This window comes from Odocoileus virginianus, chromosome 1, assembly GCF_023699985.2.
Source record: "Odocoileus virginianus isolate 20LAN1187 ecotype Illinois chromosome 1, Ovbor_1.2, whole genome shotgun sequence".
NCBI lineage: Eukaryota > Metazoa > Chordata > Mammalia > Artiodactyla > Cervidae > Odocoileus > Odocoileus virginianus.
This window is the reverse complement of record NC_069674.1, coordinates 60,878,261-60,903,705: the sequence shown is the minus strand read 5'-3', so window position 1 is coordinate 60,903,705 and position 25,445 is coordinate 60,878,261. Positions and strand designations below refer to the sequence as shown.

The 25,445-nt window shown below is 38.1% G+C and overlaps 1 long non-coding RNA gene and 1 pseudogene across 1 annotated transcript in view; both read right to left on the bottom strand.

Annotated features, from left to right (window-relative positions):
• The window catches only part of LOC139035543 (uncharacterized), a 451,068-nt gene that overhangs the window by 36,566 nt on the left and 389,057 nt on the right, over nucleotides 1-25,445 (bottom strand). The gene's annotated exons all lie outside the window — the stretch shown is intronic.
• Nucleotides 8,044-9,279, bottom strand: LOC110130169 (small ribosomal subunit protein eS1-like; annotated as a pseudogene).

Sequence of the window (25,445 nt, the reverse complement as noted above, 5' to 3'; positions counted from 1 at the left end):
TATTTTTTACCATAAAATATAATTTCTCCATAACACATAAATAAACAGGAAAGAAGGTTGAAAAGAAGTCCAGGGTTCCTGAGGAGGAGAAAGGGGTCTGGGGCTCTTGAAATGGAGATGGGGGTCTGGGGTTCTCAAGGAGGAGGAAAGGACAAACTTTTTTTCCCCCTAAACATTCCTTAGTCTTAGTCATATAAAATGCTTTCTTTCTTTAAGCCTGGAACTGATGACTACACAACAAACAATTCAGTTTAAACTCTGTACTAAGGATTATATAACAACAAGTATCCTGCTTGAGGACAGTTTCACCTTCCTGAAAACCTTCTGGCTAATCCTGTTATCTTAAAATGTAAATTATGGGAGTGGGTCTAGTAAGATCTTTACAACCTCCAGACATTCTTTTGATTTACTGTAATAAGTAATTAAAAAGTATATAACTCCCTTGCTAACACTAGCCGAGGGGGGCACTGTCTGTCCCCCTTCTTATGTCTATGCAGAAATTTTCTCTGTCCCTTTTCATACTTTAATAAAACTCTGTTACACAAAAGCTCTTGAGTGATCAAGCCTGGTCGCTGGTCCCAAAGCTAAATCTTCAGCTAAATCTTACACCATTCACTGTAAGCTATCAATACTTGGCCACCTGATGTGAAGAACTGACACATTGGAAAAGACCCTGATGCTGGGAAAGATTGAAGGCAGGAGGAGAAGGGGACGACAGAGGATGAAATGGTTGGATGGCATCACCGACTCGATGGACATGAGTTTGATTAAACTCCAGGAGATGGTGATGGACAGGAAAGCCTGGCATGTCGCAGTTCATGGGGTTGCAAAGAGTTGGACATGACTGAGCAACTGAACTGAACTGAACTCACTAACATTTCCAAGTTATATGCATCTTCGACTTCAATCGTGGAATACATGAGAGAAAAGGAAAACCCAGGGACTATTATGCTGTGCTGTGCTTAGTCACTCAGTCGTGTCTGACTCTTTGTGACCCCATGTACTGTTGGTTCAAAATTTTTCGTTTGGTCAAAGAAAGCATTAACTTTTGTATTTTTTTGTTATTCAGTCACTCAGTCATGTCCAACACTTTGCAACCCCATGGACTGAAGACTCTAGGCTTCCCTGTTCTTCACTGTCTCCAGGAGCTTGCTCAAACTCATGTCCATTGAGTGAGTGATGCCATCCAACCATCTTCTCCTCTGTCATCCCCTTCTCCTCCTGTCTTCTATCTTTTCCAGCATCAGGGTCTTTTCCAATGAGTTGGCTCTTCACATAGGTGGCCTAACTACCAAAGCTTCAGCTTCAGTCCTTCCAATGAATATTCAGGATTGATTTCCTTTAGGATTGACTGGTTTGATCTCCTTGCTGTTCAAGGGACTCTCAGGAATCTTCTCCAACACTACAGTTTGAAAGCTTTATGTCAGCATCAAGAGGGGTGACTGTAAAGCTAAGCCTTCTTCTTGGTCTGACTCTCACATCCATACATGATTACTGGAAAAACCATAGCTTTGACCAGATGAACCTTTGTCAGCAAAGTAGTGTCTCTGTTTCTTAATATGCTGTCTAGGTTTGTCATAGCTTTTCTTCCAAGGAGCAAGAGTCTTTTAATTTCATGACTGCAGTTACTGTCCACAGTGATTTTGGAGCCCAAGAAAATAGTCTTTCACTGTTTCCATTGTTTCCCCATTTATATGCCATGAAGTGATGGGACTGGATGCCATATTCTTAGTTTTCTGAATGCTGAGTTTTAAGATATCTTTTTCTTAAAATTTGCATTATTTTGAAGAAAAATAACTTCTTTAAAATGTTGAACTTCTCCATTCAAGAAAAAGATATATTAACTAATTATATAAAATATCTAATATTTTAGTATTTTGAGCTATAAAAACTTCAATTTCACTTATTTAGTTCCCAAGGTTAGTTACTTTAAGGAAAAAAAGTGTACCCATTGGGAAATTGATTAATCCTTACCAGGGCAATTTTATTTTATTTTTTTCTTTCTCTCTTACAAGATGTCATTCTTAGTATACTTAAATAATATTGTCTTAACATTTCTGAACATATAGTACTCAAATGAACAGCTTTATATATTCTAAAACCAATAGACTATAACATATATAACAGTGGGATACTGAATGAACCTTATGTTATGCTACATCTCAAAGAAGGGAATATGTGCAGAAACGTCTGCTGGCAGTCTCTCCATCTAGCACCCTTAGATGACTTTGCTAAGGATCCAAGTGGTATTATTAAGCTTCTCAATACACTTTCAAAGGATGGGAAAAGTGGAGGAGATAGTTATTATTTTTAGTGCAAATAAGGTGACTTGATCTAGAAACTGTTCACGCTATGTGTTTTAGGAACTGGCTTGAATATGTCACTTAATAGATGAGATGATGCCAGTTTGCTAGTTTCAGTTCAAACTTTGTAAATAGCTGTTTCATTTGACTGGTGCCAAATCACATTAAAATTCCACTGCTTTGATCCTTCCAAAAGAATCTAGTAAATCAATCACACTTCCCTCCAATTACTAAGATTCCTTAGCTGGAACATGTCTGGGTAGTATTCAAAAGAGATATGGTTCTGAACAATTAAATTAGTTTTTCTAATAAGTTTTAATATTAATGACTATTTATTCATGTCCTAAATATCATATTTGAGTTTTAAGTCTATTTCTCAAACTAAAGATTAAAAATTAGGCTTGACATAGATAAAGGAAGGATGGCCACTGTGATTTTATCAAACTCACCCAAATAGCCAGTTGTCATCTATTAAAGGAACATGTCCCTCCAGCTTTTGTTTGATGGGTTGAAAATTGACTCCTGTACACACAGGGCAAGGGAATATCAGAAAAAGAAGCACACTACTCCAGATTGGTAAGTGGCAATTTTAGAAAGCAAGGGAATTTACTTAAGGCATCTTGGGCTGCAAAAAGATGAGTAGATCTCCTCACCCACCTCACCCACACGTCCGACTCTTTGTGACCCCGTGGACTATACAGTCCATGGAATTCTCCAGGCCAGAATACTGGAATGGGTAGCTTCCCTTCTCCAAGAGATCTTCCAACCCAGGAATTGAACCCAGGTCTCCTGTATTGCAGGTGGATTCTTTACCAGCTGAGCCACAAGGGAAGCCCAAGAATACTGGAGTGCATAGCCTATCCTTTCTTCAGTGGATCTTCCTGACCCAGGAATTGAACCAGAGTCTCCTGCAGGTGGATTCTTTACCAACTGAGCTATCAGGGAAGCCCCCCTCACCCACCTACTAGAATCCTAAAGTTTATGTAGAAGTCTTAACTGGACACAGTCACTTACACAGTCCAGATGGTCTCAACACTACATCACTATCTAAAGCTGTGTCCTTGGGCAGCTTCTAACATGGGTAACACAGAGGGCACATTCCAAGGACTGGAATAGGATTGAGCAGCCTCTGATTACCCAGGTTCAGATTTTGAGTCAACAGGTAGTCACATCCTCTAAAAGACTTCCCCCAACACTGATAAATCACGTAAGATCTGCCTCTAACATACTCTATCCCAGAAGTTTTGAAATCTGTCTTTATATGTCTTGATTTATTTTTTTAATTGTATTTATTATATATTTTTCAATCATGTAAAACAGGATCCTTTGGTGAGTTGATAGAATCCCTGTTGAGAAAGATTAAAAACTTAGCCTTCTGTCCTTCAGGCCATTTCTCTCCCAACAGATGTATCAGTTTAATTGGAAATATTTGATTAAACTTATTTCAGTGGGAGTTAATAGGAAATCCTAACATGGGATTGCATCAGGATTATATCAATGTATCATAACAAGCCCAGCCTTATTGTGCTTGGATTGGACACTCTGGACTGGGTGGAAAATATCATTTTCTGTCATCTCTTTATTTTCTCCCTTTAAAACAGGGCAGGAAAGCATGCTGATGGTATACTTCTATCATCAAATATAAAAGTAGTTTCAATTAAGCCTGCTTTCAATTACTGTCAGAAAGAATAATTTTAAGACTCAAATTTTGGCAGCTATCCTCTAACATTTAATTGGTATATATTTATGAATCCTAGAGAGTAGGTAAAATCACTCAGATACTTGGAGATATGTTTTGAAACCTGTTCTTAGACTGTTTCACTACTTGACATTTTGCAACCCATGAGTATGATATTAAGAATTTTTAATGATTGCACTGGATGTTTGAAATGCTTTTGACATTTCAAGACTAAAATGTTCATGTAATACTACGTAGCCCCAAACTTTGAGGTTTTGATTGACACATAGTCCAGGATTTGAGTAGCTTCATAGTTACATTTTGAAGAAATATTGGCCCTGCTTATAGACACAGCCTTGTCTTATCTTGTACCATATGTGAGTTGGCCCTCTACTCAGGCATGTATTCCAATTAGAGCATTTTATTTTCATAATATTTCATTCCAAACTTCAATAAATCAACTGTTTGCCAAAGAAAATTCATATGACATAAATTGTCAGCTTAGATAATCCATAATTAAGTTTCATGGAAATGTGCCTAAGAGAAAATCAGCCTATTAGTTTCTATGCATTTTAACTTTTAACTTTGAATCAAATTGTGCGATCAACAAGATATAATCTTGAACTATGCAATTTTGATGGTTTGTAGAATTTTTATTTGACTTTGATTAGTTGTTCATTTCAGCTTCCACTGAGATTTATCATATATGTAATCCAGCTGTCACCAGTTCCTACAGAGCATATTCTAAGTTGATATAAATTTCAAGTTTGGTTGACCTTACTGGCAGAGCAACAGGCTGTCCAACCCCTTCAAGTGTCATCCCCTTACCACACCGGGTGTATCTCTGAGTCCAGAAAAGATGCCTTATCTAAGTTCTACTTCAAAAGTAGCTGTGATGCTGCACTAGGAGCTATCACTTATCAGAACTGGCCTCAGGATGTCTTAGCCTTTCTGTCTCCTCCACCAAGCACAGTATTTCTTGTGGTCTGTGTCATCAAGATCTCTATCATACCCCTTCTTCTGTTCCATGTTAGGATGCCAAAGTGATGGGTAATGTATAACAGTACTAGACAGAGAACATGAGCTTCCTTTTTATATCTTTGTTATGTTTGAGAAATTTCAAAGCAATATTGTTTGAATCACAACAAATTACATAAATAGCTATTTTAGTTTATTTACAAGCCTCTATATCCTTATGACCCAAACACATATTAAGGTGAACAGGAATATTATTATTAGTGCTTTTCTGCTTCAGTCACCTTGACAATAGTGATGGCTGTCTATTTGCAGAGTCATGTCTGGATCTTCTGTAGCACTTTCCTACATACCCAACAGAAACACTATTTCTGCTTCTCCTCTGGACATGCCACTATGGCCTCAAAGCTTCCCTACAGAGTGATGTGCAATGCAGGGAGGTGGAGGAGCTAATGGCTCTCTCCTCAAGCACTTGTCCTGAAACTTCAAAGTACTAATGCTTGTTACCATAGTCAAGTGAAGTCATTTATGAACACATCTCATGTTTATGATGCTAATTCATCTCTGTATCAAGTCCTCCAAATCATCTCAAGAATGAGACAGTGTCTGTAATAAAAGAGTTTTCATTCTTTCTGTTGGTCTTCCTGGTTGATGTTCCTATTATACCAAAACAAATCTCTTTCCAACCACACAAAAACTAAAGCATCCAAGCAGAAGACCACATACAAATCAACACCAGTAAGGTTACAGGCCCATAGGCTCTAGAAACAATAATTCAGTTTTAGCCCTAAATCCAGTCTCTGGCCAAAAAACATAAATTGAAAAGTAATGAATAAAAAAGCTGGAATCTGGTGTCTGTAGCTCTGTCTTCCCAGATTCTGTCTACATCAACTGGGTTTGTCTTTCTGATCTTCCATTTGTTGTACTCACATGCTTATTTGCAGAACCAAACACTTTAATTTATTCTTTCTGGTTTAACACGTCTCAGACAAGGCTCTCATTCAGCTTAAAGGCCCCTTTTCCTGAACTGTCCCTCAGAGGCTACAGACTGTCATTGCTGTGCCTATCCAGTCTGGGAAGTTCAGTGACCAAACATGTAACGGCAGTGGCAGGCACACAGTGGGCAGCACAAACAGTGACAGGCACATAGGTGGCAGCACAGTGGCAGCACATAGTAAGTGCCTGATGAATGTCTGCTGATGATTCTGAAGTCAGTACCAATAATAAATTATTTTATTATAGAATTGCACTGTTCTCAGCTGTTTCTCATTGATTTCTGTCACACTCTATCTTTGAGTCACATTCCCCAATGCTTTGGCTGAGCTACAACCTGGTTGTAAGTTGGACATCTCTGGAAAATGTGCTAAATTTTTCTAGGATAATAGTTCTCTTGGCAGGGGAACAAAGGAAGACAGTTGTTAGGTTAATGGTATTGCATGAAAATGAATACAGTTCTGTCAATAGAAATCTAAGTCAGATAGCTCAAAATGCCATACTCACTGTGTACTAAAGGCTGAGACAGCATTACACACAGCTAAAGGCTTTCCTAGATCCAGCTAAATACATTAACCAAAAAGCAGCCTACTTGGAAGGATTGTACACATATGAATTAGATCTGTTCTAGTTATAATCAGGCATATTGGAAGTAAATCTATTGATGCCCTCAAAGATAAATGACACTCCTAAGCACTGTTTCTTTGAAGAAATATCAATTATTTCAGAGTTATCAAAACTGCTTTGCTAAGAGTATGCCTTATATTTTGAATTCCAGTTGAAGAACCCACTAAGCATCAATGTAGCTCTTATGAATACCTACATCACTTGCAGACATTAAAAAATGACTACATTAATGCCATGGTATTAACAAGCTCTACTATTTACAAGACAGTGGCAACTGACCACTTCCCCTATTTAAGCTTAGACATTGCATGCCTTTGGAAATCCCCATGCCCCCACAAAATTAAAATAGACTTAAATAACTTAGGAATGCTATGCAATATCAGCATGTGCTACATCTCTATTTAACTGTTAACTCTTCAAGGGCAAAGACTGACTGTACTCCTCCTGAATTATATTTTCCCAGGTTATCTTTGAGTTGACTTGTCAAACTCCATAAATCAGGAGTTCTTAAATTGAAGTTTTTGCACAGAATTCAAGGAAGGTAAGTATTCCGATATGGAAAAGGCTGACATTTTTATTTTCATAAACCTCTACTGAAATTTAGCATTTCCTTCAATTATGAATGTGGGAAACAGCATAGAGTAGTATTAATAGTATCTATACCTTTGTAGGAGCTTCCCAGGTATCTCAAATGGTAAAGAATCCGCTTGCAATGTGGGAGACCTGGGTTCTATCCCTTGGTTGGGAACATCTCCTGGAGGAGGGCATGGCAACCCATTCCAATATTCTTGCCTGGAGAATTTCATGGACAGAGGAGCCTGATGGGCTACACTCCATGGGGTCGCAAAGAGTAGGACATGACCAAGTGACTACCACTTTCACTTTCACTTTACCTTTGTAGGGCTTTCCAGGAGGCAGTAGTAGTAAAGAACCTGCCTGCCAATGCAGGAGACATAAGAAAAGGAGGTTAGATCCCTGGGTCAGGAAAATCCCCTGGGGGAGGTCATGGCAAACTCACTCCAGTATTTTTGCCTGGAGAATCCCATGAACAGAGGAGCCTGGCAGGCTACAGTCCATAGGGTTGCAAAGAGTTGGACATGACTGAAGCTACTTAGCAGGCCACATGCATACCTTTGTAACCAATCAGAGGGTATTTTACATCATTCTACAATAATTTCCAATATTTACATTTCCTTCATACCAAACTATTTGAAATTAAATGAATGACTGGAGCAGCCACTAAATTACACAGGATTAGAGTTGTCCATTTACAGATGATTGTATAACCTAACTGCCAAATTGTGGGCAATTCTGTGCCTTGTGACCATTCAAGCAACTAACAATCAAGTTGTATGCTTATATTAGTAATTCAGATATCTATCTTCTTTTCAGTACTCTATGTTTACATTTTTTCTTTTTTTAACCACAAATAAGATCTTTTATTTGTCATCATTAAAAGCCTGAATTTTAAACAGATTCTTGGACCAGTAGCTCATATCCATCAGCTCATTCAACTTTAGCACCTGTCTCATCCCCAGTAGCTTTTCTAAAATTATTGCCTTCACCATATAGCTCCATGAATTTTCCCAATTGAAACTTAGGCTTCTTCAGCATTTTTACTTTTCTAACAAAGACATTATGGAGTGGATAAATAGATTAGTGAGTCTTTTCTATGTCTCTTCCAATACTGTTTGGAATTAATTTATTGACCACCTCTTTCAAGTCATTTGTCTGCCCCTCTCAGGTCATGATTTCCATCATCTTCTTGTGGATCTAGCAGACCTGCTGGTGTTGGGCATAAGTGGTCTTCAGGATATGATTGCTGCATTTTTCAGTAAAACCCATACGGAACAGACAAAGCAAGAACCATCCATAATCTTAACATCAACATGAAGTTCAATCATGATCTGCCAGTTTTAGACCATGGAGCACGTTTTTTCAAGGGAGTACCACCGACTCAATGAACATGAATCTGAGCAAACTCCAGGAGATAGTGAAGGACAGAGAAGTCTGGCATGCTGCAGTCCATGGGGTCGCAAAGAGTTGGACTAGACTTAGCAAGTGAACAACAAGATCCCTACCATGAAGTCTTCCCTAGAAGAAGAAATCTTTCCCCAAAGAGGAACCAGTTAGTCACCCTGAAGAGTCAGGAAACAAAAGAGTCCTCAAGAAAAAGAGGAAATTATCTTCCAGGGAGGAGCCACTCAGCAGTGGACCTGAAGAGGCTACCGCTAGCAAGAGCAGAGCTCTAAGAAAAAGAAAATGTTCTGAAAGCTATCCTAGGAAAATTAGAATCAATTTATGCCTAATGAGGCATAACTTGGAGAGATAGTTCCCAACCCATCCTTTAGTGCCCAATAAAAAATCAAAAAGATCCATTCCATGGAAATTAGTCAGGGAGTTTTTGCCCTGAACAATCTCAAGAACTAGCCTGGATTTTCTAAAGGCAACTTCGTCATACTGCAGATCAGAAAGGCTCACTTCAAAAACATGACCCTTGAGGCCATCCGATACTGTTTTGGTTCCTTGAGTTCTCATGACTAGTGTTTTCATATAAGAAATATGTATTTCATATAAGAAATACTGGGAAAACACTAGTGCTTTCACATAATACCAATCTTTCTTAGAAAAACAGTCAACCACTTTCTCCTTGGGTCCCTTTTTGCCAACTTTCATATGATGTTTGCTCTCATCAACTACCATGGTGATGCTCAAAGAGCCAAAAGAGACAGTTTATATTGATTAAGATAAGGAATTAAGTTACTCAAAGTATACCTTAGCCCTCAACATTCTTTTACCTACACTAAGCAACAACAATTTGTACAATTGTGTCATTAAAACAATTAACTTTTACTTTTGTCTTGTTTCGTTCATTAATGGATTATAAAGAGCTATATATCTTAGTAGATCATAAAAATTTCAAAGCATCTTCTTAACTCTTTAGTATGCTATAATATTTCAATGAATATATGTTCCAAAGAATAGAAAATAATGGATGTGAAAGCAAATCTAGATCTCTCATGTCAGTGATGATTCAGGATCCTTGATTAATTAATGTGTTTATTTTTCCTTCAATCTTCTATTTGATTGATTTGTCCACAAAAGAGAAAAACTTGTAGGCATGTGTTAGTATGATGCCATGAAGGCTGCACTGTATGGCTACTGTAAAAATGTTCAACTTTTGAGAAGGGAAAATTGCTCTTTGCACCTATTCACCTTTCACAAAAGTGGATAGAGTGGCAAATGGCAAAAATAGAAAACTTCAATTGAACAAAATATTTAACTTCTAGACAAAAGAAACATTTTCTGAAAGAACTGAATCCAGAAAAATCAATTGTGGGGTATAGATGGAGTTTTATCAACATTTGAATTGAATACACATTTAAGGGCTCTTTATTCAGGGATTCATTTCCAAAGTTTCTGTACTACATATCTAGAATTGTCCCAGTAAGAATTATCATTTATTCAAGCTGAGTCTTTGAACTGAACTGAATCTAATACTATAGGAAACAAAGTCACACTGAGTAAAATTCAATTGCTGAGCAATCAGGTGAAAGAGAAATTTTGTTTATGGGACCATTGATTATTTACTGTCAGGTTGGAGAGAAAAGATGTTGTCCTAAGTGGAAGATTTGATCACACCATATAGACATGATGGTTCTATATAGTTGTTACCTTAACAACAGACTTTGCCATAAATAAACAAAAAGACAATTTATCTGAGGCACTAAGATTTATCCCAAAAGAACATTGCTATTATGCAGTTTCTCTGTGACAGAATTACTTTCATGAATTCATAAATCTATTATACACTATTTCCTATAATATTGCTTTCCCATAATTTCCTTTATCAGGTGAGAACTGACCTAGACACTTAATATAAACTGTGATGAGAGCATCTGGTTTACTAAGAAGTTCTAATAAGTCTTTGAAGATTATAAGAAATAAATAGAACATATAACAATGTTTTTAGTTCTGGACTTTCTATTTTGCCAACTGACTAGAAAGAACAATTATACCACAGGGTGACAGATTTTTGAAAAATATTCACAATGAGAACAAATTTTATTTTACCAAATTTTTTATTTAGTTTCATTTACCATAACACTAGAATTTAAATTACATTAATTTTACTCGTTTGGCTTAATTTCCCACTTAAGAGATGATGAAAATTTGAAAATCATACATGTAGCATAGAATTCAAATGTCATGCGTATGTTTTTGTTTGTTTGTTTGCTTTCTTTCCAAAACCTTGGCAATTAGTAAACAATGGGTGAAGTATGTAGTTTAAAGATAGAGCTCGCCAAATTGCCTAACAGGCTATAAGAAGATGTAAGAGAAAGTGTGGAGTCCAGATAACTTTACATTTTGGGCCTGAAAAAACTGGATGTCCAATAATGAAAATTCAGGAAGGAGATTTAGAAGTAGAATTAATACTTCAGTTTTGGACATCTCAAATTTAGATGACTATGAGATATCTAAGTAGAGACAGTAAGAAGGAATTTGGTGGTAACAGTCAAGAGAAGGGTTAATACTTAGGGTACAAGTTGGAAGTTACAGCACATAGAAATAAAACTCAAATCTTTATTCAATGGATAGGGTCTTTTAGAGAATGAATAGTTAGACAGAAGAGAATAGGTTTCAGGCCTAAGAGAGAGACCACTTTGAAACTTAGAAACTGTAAAGGTGAGGAGGTTCCAGCAAGACACTGGGAGGAGCGGTCACTGTGTTCCAAAAAGTTTCTGGAGACTATGGTGTGAAGAAATGTGTACAGAATAAAGATGAAACTAGAAGTTTCAAGTGTTCCCTTGACTTTGGCAACAAGGATATCATCAGTAACCTTGATAAGAATGGTTTCAGTGGAGGAATGGAAAATAGGGCCTGACTGCAATGGTTCGATACAGCCTAGAAAACAAGGAATTGGGGATAGTGACTTTGCACAATTCTACCTAGAAGTGCTGAGGAGCAACCCAACATCCAAGGAGTGGTGGCTGCATGGGCTCAGGAGGACTGAGAGGAGCTACTCCACGTTCAAGGTCAAGAGGGGCCATCATGAGGAGATACCCCTCATCCAAGGTAAAGAGCAGCTGCTGCGCTTTGCTGGAGCAGCTGTAAAGAGATACCCCACGTCCAAGCTAAGAGAAACCCAAGTAAGATGGTAGGTGTTGCGAGAGGGCATCAGAGGGCAGACACACTGAAACCATAATCACAGGAAACCAGCCAATCTGATCACAGGACCACAGCCGTGTCTAACTCAATGAAACTAAGCCATGCCGTGTGGGGCCACCCAAGACAGGCAGGTCATGGTAGAGAGGTCTGACAGAATGTGGTCCACTGGAGAAGGGGAATGGCAAACCACTTCAGTGTTCTTGCCTTGAGAACCCCATGAACAGTATGAGAAGGCAAAATGATAAGATACTGAAAAATGAACTCCCTAGGTCAGTAGGTGCCCAATATGCTACTGGAGATCAGTGGAGAAATAACTCCAGAAAGAATGAAGGGATAGAGCCAAAGCATAAACAATACCCAGTTGTGGATGTGACTGGTGATAGAAGCGAGGTCCAATGCTGTAAAGAGGAACCTGGAATTGCATAGGCACCTGGAATGTTAGATCCATGAATCAAGGCAAATTGGAAGTGGTCAAACAGGGGATGGCAAGAGTGAATGTTGACATTCCAAGAATCAGCGAACTAAAATGGACTGGAATGGGTGAATTTAACTCAGATGACCATTATGTCTACTACTGTGGGCAGGAATCCCTTAGAAGAAATGGAGTAGCCACCATGGTCAACAAAAGAGTCCGAAATGCAGTACTTGGATGCAATCTCAAAAATGACAGAATGATCTCTGTTTGTTTCCAGGGCAAACCATTCAATATCATGGTAATCCAAGCCTATGCCCCAGCCAGTAACGCTGAAGAAGCTGAAGTTGAATGGTTCTATGAAGACCTACAAGACCTTTTAGAACTAACACCCAAAAAAGATGTCCTTTTTATTATAGGGGACTGGAATGAAAAAGTAGGAAGTAAAAAAACACCTGGAGTAACAGGCAAATTTGGCCTTGGAGTAAGGAATGAAGCAGGGCAAGGCTAATAGAGTTTTGCCAAGAGAATGCACTGGTCATAGCAAACACCCTCTTCCAACAACACAAGAGAAGATTCTATGAATGGACATCACCAGATGATCAACACTGAAATCAGACTGATTATATTCTTTGCAGCCAAAGATGGAGAAGCTCTATACAGTCAGCAAAACAAGACTGGGAGCTGACTGTGACTCAGATCATGAACTCCTTATTGCAAAATTCAGACTTAAATTGAAGAAAGTAGGGAAAACCACTAGACCGTTCAGGTATGACCTAAATCAAATCCCTTATGATTATACAGTGGAAGTAAGAAATATATGTAAGGGACTAGATCTGATAGACAGAGTGCCTGCTGAACTATGGACGGAGGTTCATGACATTGTACAGGAGACAGGGATCAAGACCATCCCCATGGAAAAGAAATGCAAAAAAGCAAAATGGCTGTCCAGTGAGGATTACAAATAGCTGTGAAAAGAAGAGAAGTGAAAAGCAAAGGAGAAAAGGAAGCATATTCCCATTTGAATGCAGAGTTCCAAAGAATAGCGGGGAGAGATAAGAAAGCCTTCCTCAGCAATCAATGCCAAGAAATATAGGAAAAAAACAGAATGGGAAAAACTAGAGATCTCTTCAAGAAAATTAGAGATATCAAGGGTTATTGACTTATCAATATCAACAAATATCAATTGTTATTGACTTAACAGACGCAGAATATATTAAGAATGGCAAGAATACACAGAAGAACTGTATAAAAAAGATCTTCACGACCCAGATAATCATGATGGTGTGATCACTCACCTAGAGCCAGACATCCTGGAATGTGAAGTCAAGTGGGCCTTAGAAAGCATCACTATGAACAAAGCTAGTGGAGGTGATGGAATTCCAGTTGAGCTGTTTCAAATCCTGAAAGATGATGCTGTGAAAGTGCTGCACTCAATATGCCAGCAAATTTGGAAAACTCAGCAGTGGCCACAGGACTGGAAAAGGTCAGTTTTCATTCCAATCCCAAAGAAAGGCAATCTCAAAGAATGCTCAAACAGCCTGGTGTGCTGCGATTCATGGGGTTGCAAAGAGTCAGACATGACTGAGCAACTGAACTGAACTGAACTGAACTGATCTAGAAGTGCTAATACGAAGGAAAATAGAAAGGAGAAGCCTGTGGGAAGAAGATAAAGTTTCAGGATCTGCACTTATAATAGTTGCTTTAAAATGGGAGACATGTCCATTGTGATGGAAATGAAGCACAGTGAGAAACACTGATGATTTAGTGAGTGGGATGATAGTTGGAGTATAAAAGTTTTAAGTAGGTGATGAGGGATAGAATCCAGTACATAAATAGAGTGACTTTGCATTGGGGGCGGGAAAAGGAGGCTGGGTGCAGAGTACATTCTTTGTAATGTAAGAAAAGGAAGTATACACAGTGTAGTATACATGCAGTTCACTTACAGGAAGATGTAGAGGTTCTTTTACGATTATTTTAACTATTTTGTTCATTTAACAAGATAGGTTATCATCTGAGAATAGTGATGCAGGAGGGATCAAAGATGGAAAGAGAGTAGACAAGCTCTGACGTGTATCCTCAGAGAACAGGGATGTAAATTGTTTATGAAAATGTCATAGAAGTATTGAACAGCACTGGGGGCTCACTTGAATCCTGTGATTTAGAACCCAAAGTGAGATAAGTCATTTTGGTTGTTATTTTCTCCAGTTATACTGTTCTGATGTGTATCTCAAGTAGGCAGAGAGTTTGATTTAACAAGTTTTGGAGTTTTGTCAAAAGGAAAGGAGAAATTTAAAAATAATTACAGAAAAATGCAAAAGAGTGATTATAAAAGTGAATCATGAAATCTTATTAGGTATAAGAAAAGAAATGAGTATGTAACATGGGTGACAGTGAAAAGCTAATGAGAATATACTGGAGTAATGAGTAGTCAAAAAAGAGGTGCTAGAAAAAAAATAAGACAGAAAGATATGGTTACTTGCTTAAGACAGGGATGCTTCAAGTTGAGATTTTAGATGGGTTGCAGGTATTGCAAGAGGAACTAAAGAGCCTCTTGGTGAGGGTGAAAAAGGAAAGTGAAAGAGCCAGCTCAAAACTAAATACTAAAAAAACTAAGATCATGGCATCTGGCCCCATTACCTCATGGCAACTAGAAGGGGAAAAGGTGGATGTAGTGACAGATTTCCTCTTCTTGGGCTCTAAAATCACTGCAGATGGTGACTGCAGACATGAAATCAGAAGACGATTGTTTCTTGGCAGGAAAGCTATGACAAATCCAGACAATGTGATGAAAAGCAGAGATATCACTCTGCTGACAAAGGCTATATAGCCAAGGCTATGGTCTTCCCAGTGGCCATGCACAGTTGTGATGGCTGGACCGTAAAGAAGGCTGAGCACCAGGTGCATGCAGAATACCAGCTGAGAGCAGACAGGAGTAACTGACCAGTGGAAAAGAATATATAGAACCAGGCAAAACTCAGTAGGGCAAAGGAACTAGGGGGAAAACAGGAGAGTTAGTAGGGCTGGACCTGCCCTTAGTGGGTGAGGGAACTGAAGTAGGGGTCCAATCCCCACAGTGGGGCAATTGTCTGAGTCAGAGGAGAAACATTTAAGACTGAGAGTGAAACAGCTGATCTGTGGCAGCCTAAATGGAATGAGAATCAGACAGTCCTTGCTGCAGCCATACATACCCTGGACAGGAAAGCTGGTCTCCTGGAAGATGCAGTGGCTGGAAGCTGAAGTTTAGGGATTGTGGAGCAATCCCATGGTGAAGGCTGCTGCTGACTGCAGAGAGAAAGACTAAGGGGATGTGAGGGAGGAGATCGTGGTGGGAAATGCTGGTGGAGGAAAGCTAGGCTGTCATGGAAGCAAGATGATACTGCTGAGTCACATGCAGGGGATGGAGCCCTCACCATAGGCTCTCTCTCTCCACACTCCAACATCAGCAGCTGAACAATAGAGAATCTGGCCCATCGTACGCCTGATGTGTTGAACTATAGAGTAGGATCACACCCAGGGTGCTCCTTTCAGTAACTGATGCAAGGAACTACAGACTAGGACCCCACCCAGGGTGCCCCTTCAAGTGCCGGATGCACGGATTTACAGGGTAGGACCCCATCAGGGTGGCCCCTCTATGTGCCTGATGCAAGGAACAACAGAGAAGGACCCCAGGCAAGGGAGCCCTTTAAGTGCCCGAATGGGCGGAGCTATGGAGAAAGACTGGCCAAAGAGGTCTTCTGATCGCCAGCTACAAGAGGCATGAAAAAAGACTCTGATAGGGCCATAACTCCTGTGATGGAAGCAGTCTGTGTCTCTGCACACTTGGCACTGCCAGGGTCCACACAAGCAAAGCAGCTGTGCCACCTTCACGCTCAACTCTCACTGGGGCAGAGCTGCCACAGGCAAAAAAAAGTCTTGTGTCTGTGTGCACAGGGTCACTTCAGTCCTGTCTGACTCTTTGCGACTCTGTAGACTGTGGCCTGCCAGGCTTCTCTGTCAGAGAGGGGGTTCTCCAGGCAAGAATATTGGATCCTATTGGACAATTCTGGTTGCCATACCCTTCTAGAGCACTATAGCTCCTGCTGCCCTAGCCGCCAATGCCCGAGTACCTCGTGCTGTCAGAAGCCCTGCGACCCAAGCAGCTGCACCACCTCCATACCTGGCCTTCACAGGGGCAAACCCAAGCCCTCCAGGGCAGCCTCAGGAGCTAAACCCCAGTGAACGACCCACATGTAGAGGTGGAAATAAAACTACAATTGAAACCCAGGGGCAGTGTGGCTAAGGAAGATGACCCAAAACCTTCCCACCAGCTGTACAAGCTGCAGATTAAATCCACATGATCAACTAAGCAGACTGTGTTGATGGAATATATGAAAGACCATTGAGAGCTCCCACAAAAAAAAACACACTATAGCTCTGATAGCTGTGGATATTGGCGGCAAGAACACACAGAAGTAGGACCAGGTTAGAATCTGAGCTGCCCTCACAGCAGGTCCAGAGATCAGCACAGTGTTGGAGGGCATCCTGGGGAGGGGAGGTGGGCTGTGACTCCCAGTGGGGGAAAGGACGCTGACAACAGCAACTCAAGAAAAACATTTCTTATTCTTATTTTTTTACTTGTTCAGTATATTCTTTTGTATATTTCTTTCTTTTCTCTTTCCTTCTCTTCCCCCTCTGTTGTAGCTGTTGATTTTATTGGCACTAAGAAATCCAATTAAGCATTTGAGCTTTTGAGCTTTTTTTCCCCCCCTGTCACATTTTTTATTGTTGTCATAAACGTCTCCTTCTACATTGGGCTTTTGCAGTTCTGTGGAATTTTTCCTGTTTTGTTTTTTTTCTCTTTTTTAAATTTTAATTTTTTAAACCTATTATTTTTTTTGTACATTTATTTCTTTGTTTGCCTTTCCTACTCTTGTTTTCCCCTTGCAGCTAATCTTTAATGTATATAAATCTTCATCTACCTCTATTTAACTTTGCATATCTATTCATTCTTTCTTTTCTTTCTTTCCTTTCCTCTAAACATATTTGTTAGTTTTGTTTTCATTGCTTTATTCCCCACTTGGCACCTTTCTTTAGTTTTGTTTTCCAGTCTGTGCTTAAGTTAGTTTTATTCTTAACTAGTAAATATAATTTTTGATTTCCTTTGTTCACCAGGTCAGTCTACTGTACTTCATTTATGTTGGGCTGTTTTCACTTTGCTCATGGGTGTATATGTATACATGTATATTCCATTATTTTAATTATTATTGCCTGATTTTGTAACTGCCATTTGTCTGCGGTTCATCTTTGGTTTCTTGTTTTTGGATATTTGTTTTAATCTCACCTAATGCCAAAACAAACCACTTGTGGAATCTTCAGTCCTAACAAAAGATAAAGCCCTGAGCCTTTGGAGTAGGAGCACTGACTCCAAGACCCTAGACTACCAGAGAACTAACCCTAGGGAGTATCAAATAGTGAGAACTCACATAAAGGAAACCACTTGAATACAAGACCTGCATCACCCAACCACCAGTAGCACCCTGGTCAGGACACCTCATCTAAACAATAAACAAAACAAAAATATGAACCCAATCATCAGCAGACAGGATTACCACCTCACTCAGCCTTGCCCATCAGAGGATAAACAAACAAACAAAAACTCGGCACAAATCTCACCCTGTAGGAAGCTCACACAAACCACTGGACCAATCGTAGGAGGGCAGAAACCAAAAGGGAGAAAGAATTCAACCTTCAAGGAAAGAATTCAACTTTCCTTGAAGCCTGGGAAAGGACATCTCAAACACAATAACTTTAAAAAATAATGAAAAGGAAGACAAATACTGCAAAAATAAAAGAACAAACTAGAAACACAGAAGTCCAAATAAATGAAGAGGAAATAGGCAAACTACATGAAAAAGAATTCAGAATAATGATAGTAAACATAATCAAAAACCTTGAAAACAAAATGGAGAAAATGCAAGAATCAATTAACAAAGACCTAGAAGAATTAAAGAATAAACATACAGATACAAACAACACAATTACTGAAATTAAAAATACTCTAAAGGAATCAATAGCAGAATATCTGAAGCAGAAGAACTGATCAGTGAGCTGTAAGATAAAATGGTGGAAATAACTTCTGAAGAGCATATTAAAGTATAAAGAATGAAAAGAGTTGAGGGCAGTCTCAGAGACCTCTGGGACAATATCAAATGCACCAACATTCGAATTATAGGGGTCCCAGAAGAAGAAGAGAAAAAGAAAGTGTATGAGAATATGTTTGGAGATTATAGTTGAAAATTTCCCCAACATGGAAAAGGAAATTGTCAATCAAGTCCAAGAGGCACAAAGAATCCCATACAGGGTAAACCCAAGGAGAAACATGCCAAGACACATATAATCAAACTAACAAAGAATAAACACAAAAATGGAATATTAAAATCAGTAAGGGAAAAGCAACAAGTAACATACAAGGGAAATCCTATATGCTTAACAGCTGATCTTTCAGCAGAAACTCTGCAGGCCAGAAGGGAATGGCAGGATATATTTAAAGTACTGAAAGGGAAAAATCTGCAACCAAGATTACTGTACCCAGCAAGGATCTCATTCAAAATTAATAGAAAAATAAAAAGCTTTTCAGACAAGCAGAAGTTAAGAGAATTCAGTACCACCAAACCAGCTTTACAACAAACATTAAAGGGACTAATATAATCAAGAAAAACAACAGAAGAAAAAAGATCTACAAAATCAGTCCCAAACAATTAAGAACATGGCAATAGGAAAATATATAAAAATATTTACCTTAAATTTAAACGGATTAAATGCTCCAACCAAAAGACACAGACTGGCTGAATGGATACAAAAACATGTTCAATATATATGCTGTCTACAAAAAACCCACTTCAGACCTCAAGACACCTATAGGCTGAAAGTTAGAGGGTGGTAAAATATATTCCATTCAAATGGGAAGCCCAAGAAAGCTGGGGAAGCAATCCTCATATCAGACAAAACAGACCTTAAAATAAAGAAGATTACAAGAGATAAGGAAGGACACTACACAATGATCAAGGGATCAGTCCAAGAGGAAGACATAACAATTGTAAATATCTATGCACCCAACATAGGAGCACCTCAATACATAAGACAAACACTAACAGACAAAAAAGGAGAAATTGACAGTAAAACAATAATAGTAGGAGACTTTAACACCCCACTCACACCAATGGACAGATAATCAAAATAGATTATTAAGGAAACACAAGCCTTAAATGATACATTAGATGAGATGGATCTCGATAGCTTCAGGACATTCCATCCAAATGCAAAATAATACATCTCCTTCTCAAGTGCACATGGAACATTCTTCAGGATAGACCACATCTTGGGTCACAAATCAAACCACAGTTAATTTAAGAAAACTGAAATCATATCAAGCATCTTCTCTGACTAGATATCAATTACAAGGGAAAAAAAAACTATAAGAAACACAAACACATAGAGATTAATAAACATGTTTCTAAGTAACCAACAGGTTACTGAAGAAATCAAAAGGGAAGTAAAAAATTTTCTAGAAACAAATGATAAAGAAAACACAACTCAAAACCTATGGGATGCAGCAAAAGCAGTTCTAAGACGGAAGTTTATAGCAATACAATCTTACCTCAAGAAACAAGAAAAACATCAAGTAGACATTGAATAGACAATCTAAATTTACACTTAAAACAACTGGAGAAAGAAGAACAAAAAACCCAAAAATTAGTAGAAGGAAAGAAATCATAAAGATCTGAGCAGAAATAAATGAAAAAGAAATGAAAGAAATGATGGTAAAGGTTAATAAAACTAAAAGCTGGTTCTTTGAGAAGATAAACAAAATTGACAAACTTTTAGCCAGACTCATCAAGACAAAAAGAGAGAAGAATTAAATCAACAAATTTAGAAATGAAAAAGGAGAGGTTACAACAGACAATGCAGAAATACAAAGGATTATAAGAGACTATTATGAACAACTGTATGACAATAAAATGGATAACCTGGAAGAAATGGACAGTTTCTTAAAAAAGTTCAATCTTCCAAGACTGAACCAGGAAGAAATAAAGATTATGAACAACCCAATTACAAACACTGAAATTGAAGCTGTGATCAAAAATCTCCCAAGAAACAAAAGCCCAGGACTAGATGGCTTCACAGGAGAATTCTATCAAACATTTAGAGAAGACCTAGCGCTTATCCTTCTAAAATGCTTTGAAAAAACTGCAGAGGAAAGAATACTTCCAAACTCATCCTACGAGGCCACCATCACCCTGATACCAAAACCAGACAAAGACAACACGAAAAAAGAAAACTACAGGCCAATATCACTGATGAACATGGATGCAAAAATTCTCAACAAGATTTTAGCAAATAAAATTCAGCAACACATCAAAAAGCTCACACACTATGATCAAGTTGGGTTTACTCCACAGATGCAAGGATTCTTCAATATACACTAATCAAGCAATGTGATACACCATATCAACAAATTGAAAGATAAAAACCATATGATAATCTCAGTAGATGCAGAAAAGGCCTTTGACAAAATTCAGTGACCATTTATGATTAGAACTCTTCAAATAATGGGCATAGAAGGAACCTACCTCAACATAGTAAAGGCCATATATAATAAGCCTACAGCAAACATTATTCTCAATGTTGAGAAAATGAAAGCATTCCCCCTAAGATCAGGAATAAAACACGGGTGTCCACTTTCACCACTATTATTCAACATAGTTCTGGAAGTCCTAGTACAGCAATCAGAGAAGAAAAAGAAATAAAGGGAATCCAGACTGGAAAAGAAGAACTAAAGCTCTCACTGTTTGCAGATGTCCTGATACTGTACATAGAAAACCCTAAAGATAGTATCAGAAAATTACTAGAGCTAATCAGTGAATTTAGCAAAGTTGCAGGATATGAAATCAATACACAGAAATCAGTTGCATTTCTATATACTAAGAATGAATAATCAGAAAGGGAAATTAAGGAATCAATACCATTCACCATTGCAGCAAAAAGAATTAAATATCTACGAAAAAACCTACCTAAGGAGACAAGAGAACTGTACACAGAAAATTATAAGACATTAATGAAAGAAATCAAAGATGACATAAACAGATGGAGAGATATTCCATGCTCCTGGGTAGGAAGAATCAATACTGTGAAAATGACTATACTACCAAATGCAATCTTTAATGCAATCCCTATCAAATTACCACAGGCAATTTTCACAGAACTACAACAAAAAAACTCACAATTCATATAGAAAAACAAAAGACCCTGAATAGCTAAAGCAGTCTTGAGAAAGAAGAATGGAGTTGGAGGAATCAACCTTCCTGACTTCAGATTACACTATGAAGCTACAGTCATCAACACAGTATGGTACTGGCACAAAAACAGAAATATAGACCAATGGAACAACATAGAAAGACAAGAAATAAACCCATGCACCCATGGGTACCTTATTTTTGACAAAGAACATACAATAAAGAAAGACAGCCTCTTCAATAAATGATGCTAGGAAAACTGGACAGCTACATGTAAAAGGATGAAATTAGAACACTTCCTAACACCATACACAAAGATAAACTCAAAATGGATTAAAGACCTAAATGTAAGACAAGAAACTATAAAACTCTTACAGGAATACATAGGCAGAACAGTCTATGACATAAATCAAAGCAAGATCCTATATGACCCACATCCTAGAGTAATAGAAATAAAGACAAAAGTAAACAAGTGGGACCTGATTATACTTAAAAGCCTTTGCACAGCAAAGGAAACTACAAGCAAGGTAAAAAGACATCCCAGACTGGGAGAAAAGAATAGTAAATAAAACAACTGACAAAGGATTAATTTTCAAAATATATAAACAGCTCATACAACTCAATACCAGAAAAACAAACAACCCAATGAAAAAGTGGGGAAAAGACCCAAAAAGACATTTCTCCAAAGAAGACATACAGATGACTAACAAATGCATGAAAAGATGCTCAACATCACTCATTATGAGAGAAATACAAATCAAAACTACAATGAGATATCACCTCACACCGGTCAGAATGGCTGTTATCAAAATTTCTACAAACAGTAAATGTTTGGAGAGGATGTGGAGAAAAGGGAACGCTCTTGCTCTGTTGGTGGGAATGTAAATTTATATAGCTACTATGGAAGATGGTATGGATATTCCTTAAGAAACTAGGAATAAAACCAAAATATGACCCAGCAATCCCACGCCTAGGAAACCAAAGGAAAGAGGAAACCTGAGGAAACAAAAATTGAAAGAGACACATGTATCCCATTGTTCATTGCAGCACTATTTACAATAGTTAGAATATGGAAGCAACCTAGATGTCCATCAACAGATGAATGGATAAAGAAGTTGTGGTACATATACACAATGAAATATGCTGCTGCTGTTGCTGCTAAGTTGCTTCAGTCATGTCCAACTCTTTGTGACCCCATAGACAGTAGCCCACCAGGCTCCCCCATCCCTGGGATTCTCCAGGCAAGAACACTAGAGTGGGTTGCCATTTCCTTCTCCACCAATGGAATATACTCAGCCTTAAAAAGGAACACATTTGAGTCAGTTCTGATGAGGTGGATGAACCTAGAACCTATTATACAGAGTGAAGTGAGTCAGAAAGAGAAAGATAAATACCATATTCTAATGCATATATACGGAATCTAGAAAAATGGTACTAAAGAATTTGTTTAATGGGGCAACAGTGGAGAAGAGAACAGAAGAAAGAGAACAGATACATGGACATGGGGAGAGGAAATTCGAGGGTGAGATGTATGTAAAGAGTAACATGGAAACTTACATTACCATATGTAAAATAGAGAGCCAATGGGAATTTGCTGTATGACTCAGGAAACTCAAACAGGGGCTCTGAATCAACCAAGGGGGTGGGATGGGGAGGGAAATGGGAGGGAGATTCAAAAGGTAGGGGATATATGTATACCTATGGCTGATTCATTTTGAGGTTTGACAGAAAACAGCAAAATATTCAAAGCAATTATCCTTCAATAAAAAATAAATAAATTTTTAAAAATTAAATTAAATTAAAAGAAAAAGGCCGAGCACCAAAGAATTGATGCCTTTGAACTGTGGTGCCAGAGAAGACTCCCGAGAGTCGCTTTAACAGCAAGGAGATCAAACCAGTCACTCTTAAGGGAAAACAACCTTGAATACTCATTGGAAGGACTAATGCTAAAGCTGAAGCTCCCATACTTTGGCCACTTGATGCAAACAGAAGACTTACTGGAAAACCCACTGATGCTGGGAAAGATTGAGGGCAGAAACAGAGGGTGTCAAGAGGGTGAGGTGGCTGGATAGCATCATGGATGCAATGGACATAAACTTGGGCAAACTTCGAGAGATGGTGACGGACAGGAAGGCCTGCCATGCTGCAGTTCATGGTGTCACAGACTTGGGCATGACTGGGAGACTGAACAACAAAAACAAGTTATTGCACACCACGAGATCTGGAATTCATTAGATTATTTTGCTGTGCTAAGTGGAGGGATAAAATCATAGAAGTAAGCAGGTCAAGAAATTAATGTCAGAGTAATAAATTTATTATAAGGATAATGCACATGAAGTTGAAATCACTCAGGTTGAGAATGGGAATAATGGTGAAGAATTAGCTATTATCATTGGTAAGGATAAATGACCATTAGGAATAAAGATGACTGGAACAAGGAGGTGTAATAACATGAGAATCAAACCTGGGCTTCTTATAGAGGTTGAAAGAACAGGAGAAACAAAGACAGGTGAATTTAGCACATGACTAGTAATCTGTAGAATGCCACCACCTTAGATGGCTGCAGAGGAAGCTAGCTTCCAACCAGAGCAAAAATGAGGGTCTGTTTATGGACTATGCAGAGCCAGGTGGTAAAGAGATTCTGGGTAATGAAAGATGCCTGTGAGCCTTGGACTTCTCAAGTGTGTTGACTAGAGTAAATAGAAAGGGGAGACATCATGCAGTCATTCTCTTAGGGAAAAGTTTCTATTTTAGTTTCTCTCTTGTAATAGTTCTCAAGCAGCTCATAGCGGTAAGCTGGGAGTGTACCTGATGGTGATAAAATTAATCTTACCAAGAACATGGAGTACTCTATGTCCTACTCCAGTTCTGCAGAAAGAGACTGTCAAGAGCAAGGGGACAGCCTTGCTAGAAGCATAAAAAAATAAAAGGTTATAAAATGTAGCATTTATATTTCAAAACTCATCAGATCCTATAGGGCTTTGCAATGACACTGAAATGCATTAGCAGAATATTGTGAATATCTATTACTAAATTTTCCAAGATAGTTCTGAGTTGTTAAATTGAAGGTTGCTCTATTATGGAAAATAGCAGACTTTTGTAGAAAAAAAAAAATCGTTTGCAAGTAAAATCCATGCTTTTACATCACTGTATTCTGAGGCATAACTAAATATTCAGTGGAGGTAGCAAGAAGGAAATAAGTGATCCTGAAGGGCAGTGTAAAGGCAATGAAGAATTCATTATTACAGGAGAAAAAAATGATCTGTAGGTAAACAAATCAGTTTCTGCCAAAAATTCAAGACTAAAATAAAAGTGATTTCATTATTTCAAAACCTAACAATATGTGACTTTAAATAAAATGCTACCAAGAATAACTTCTGACAGCCCTCTACACAGTCTACCTCTCTGAACTGAATGACAAACTACAAGCCTAGAAACTTGTCTAAAGTTCTGTACCATTCTGCAGAAAGATTGTCTAACATTGGATAGATCATTACAGATGAGGTGCGACTATCCATCAATTGGATTTGTTGTTCCAAAAACACATCTGAGCCCATTATTTAAGAGGTAAGGTTTCCATTTCCATTACTGTCTTTCTGCCTACAGGTCTGTGCTGCTCGGAATATAAGATGTGTGTTAGAGAGAAATGCTCAGTTTAGAGAAATAGTATCATTTTCTCTCTAACTCTCTAGGAACAGTATGGCAAATAATCAGTAAAACATAGACAGGATTTATAATGAAGTCTTACAAATTTTATTTCTATCATCCATATGAAGAAATCCTATAATTTATTTAATTCTTTAGTATAATTCTTTAGTTAGGAAATAAATTTTTTAAATGTAATTGTGAATTTATTCATTGATTCATTTATAATTATTTTATTAGCATCCACTCTGTACCACACACTGTGCTAGGAACTGCAAATATAACAGTTAAAATAGACACAATTCATTCAGATAGATAGTCACAACAAACAAACACAATGAAGAAATAAATAATTGGACATTATAATT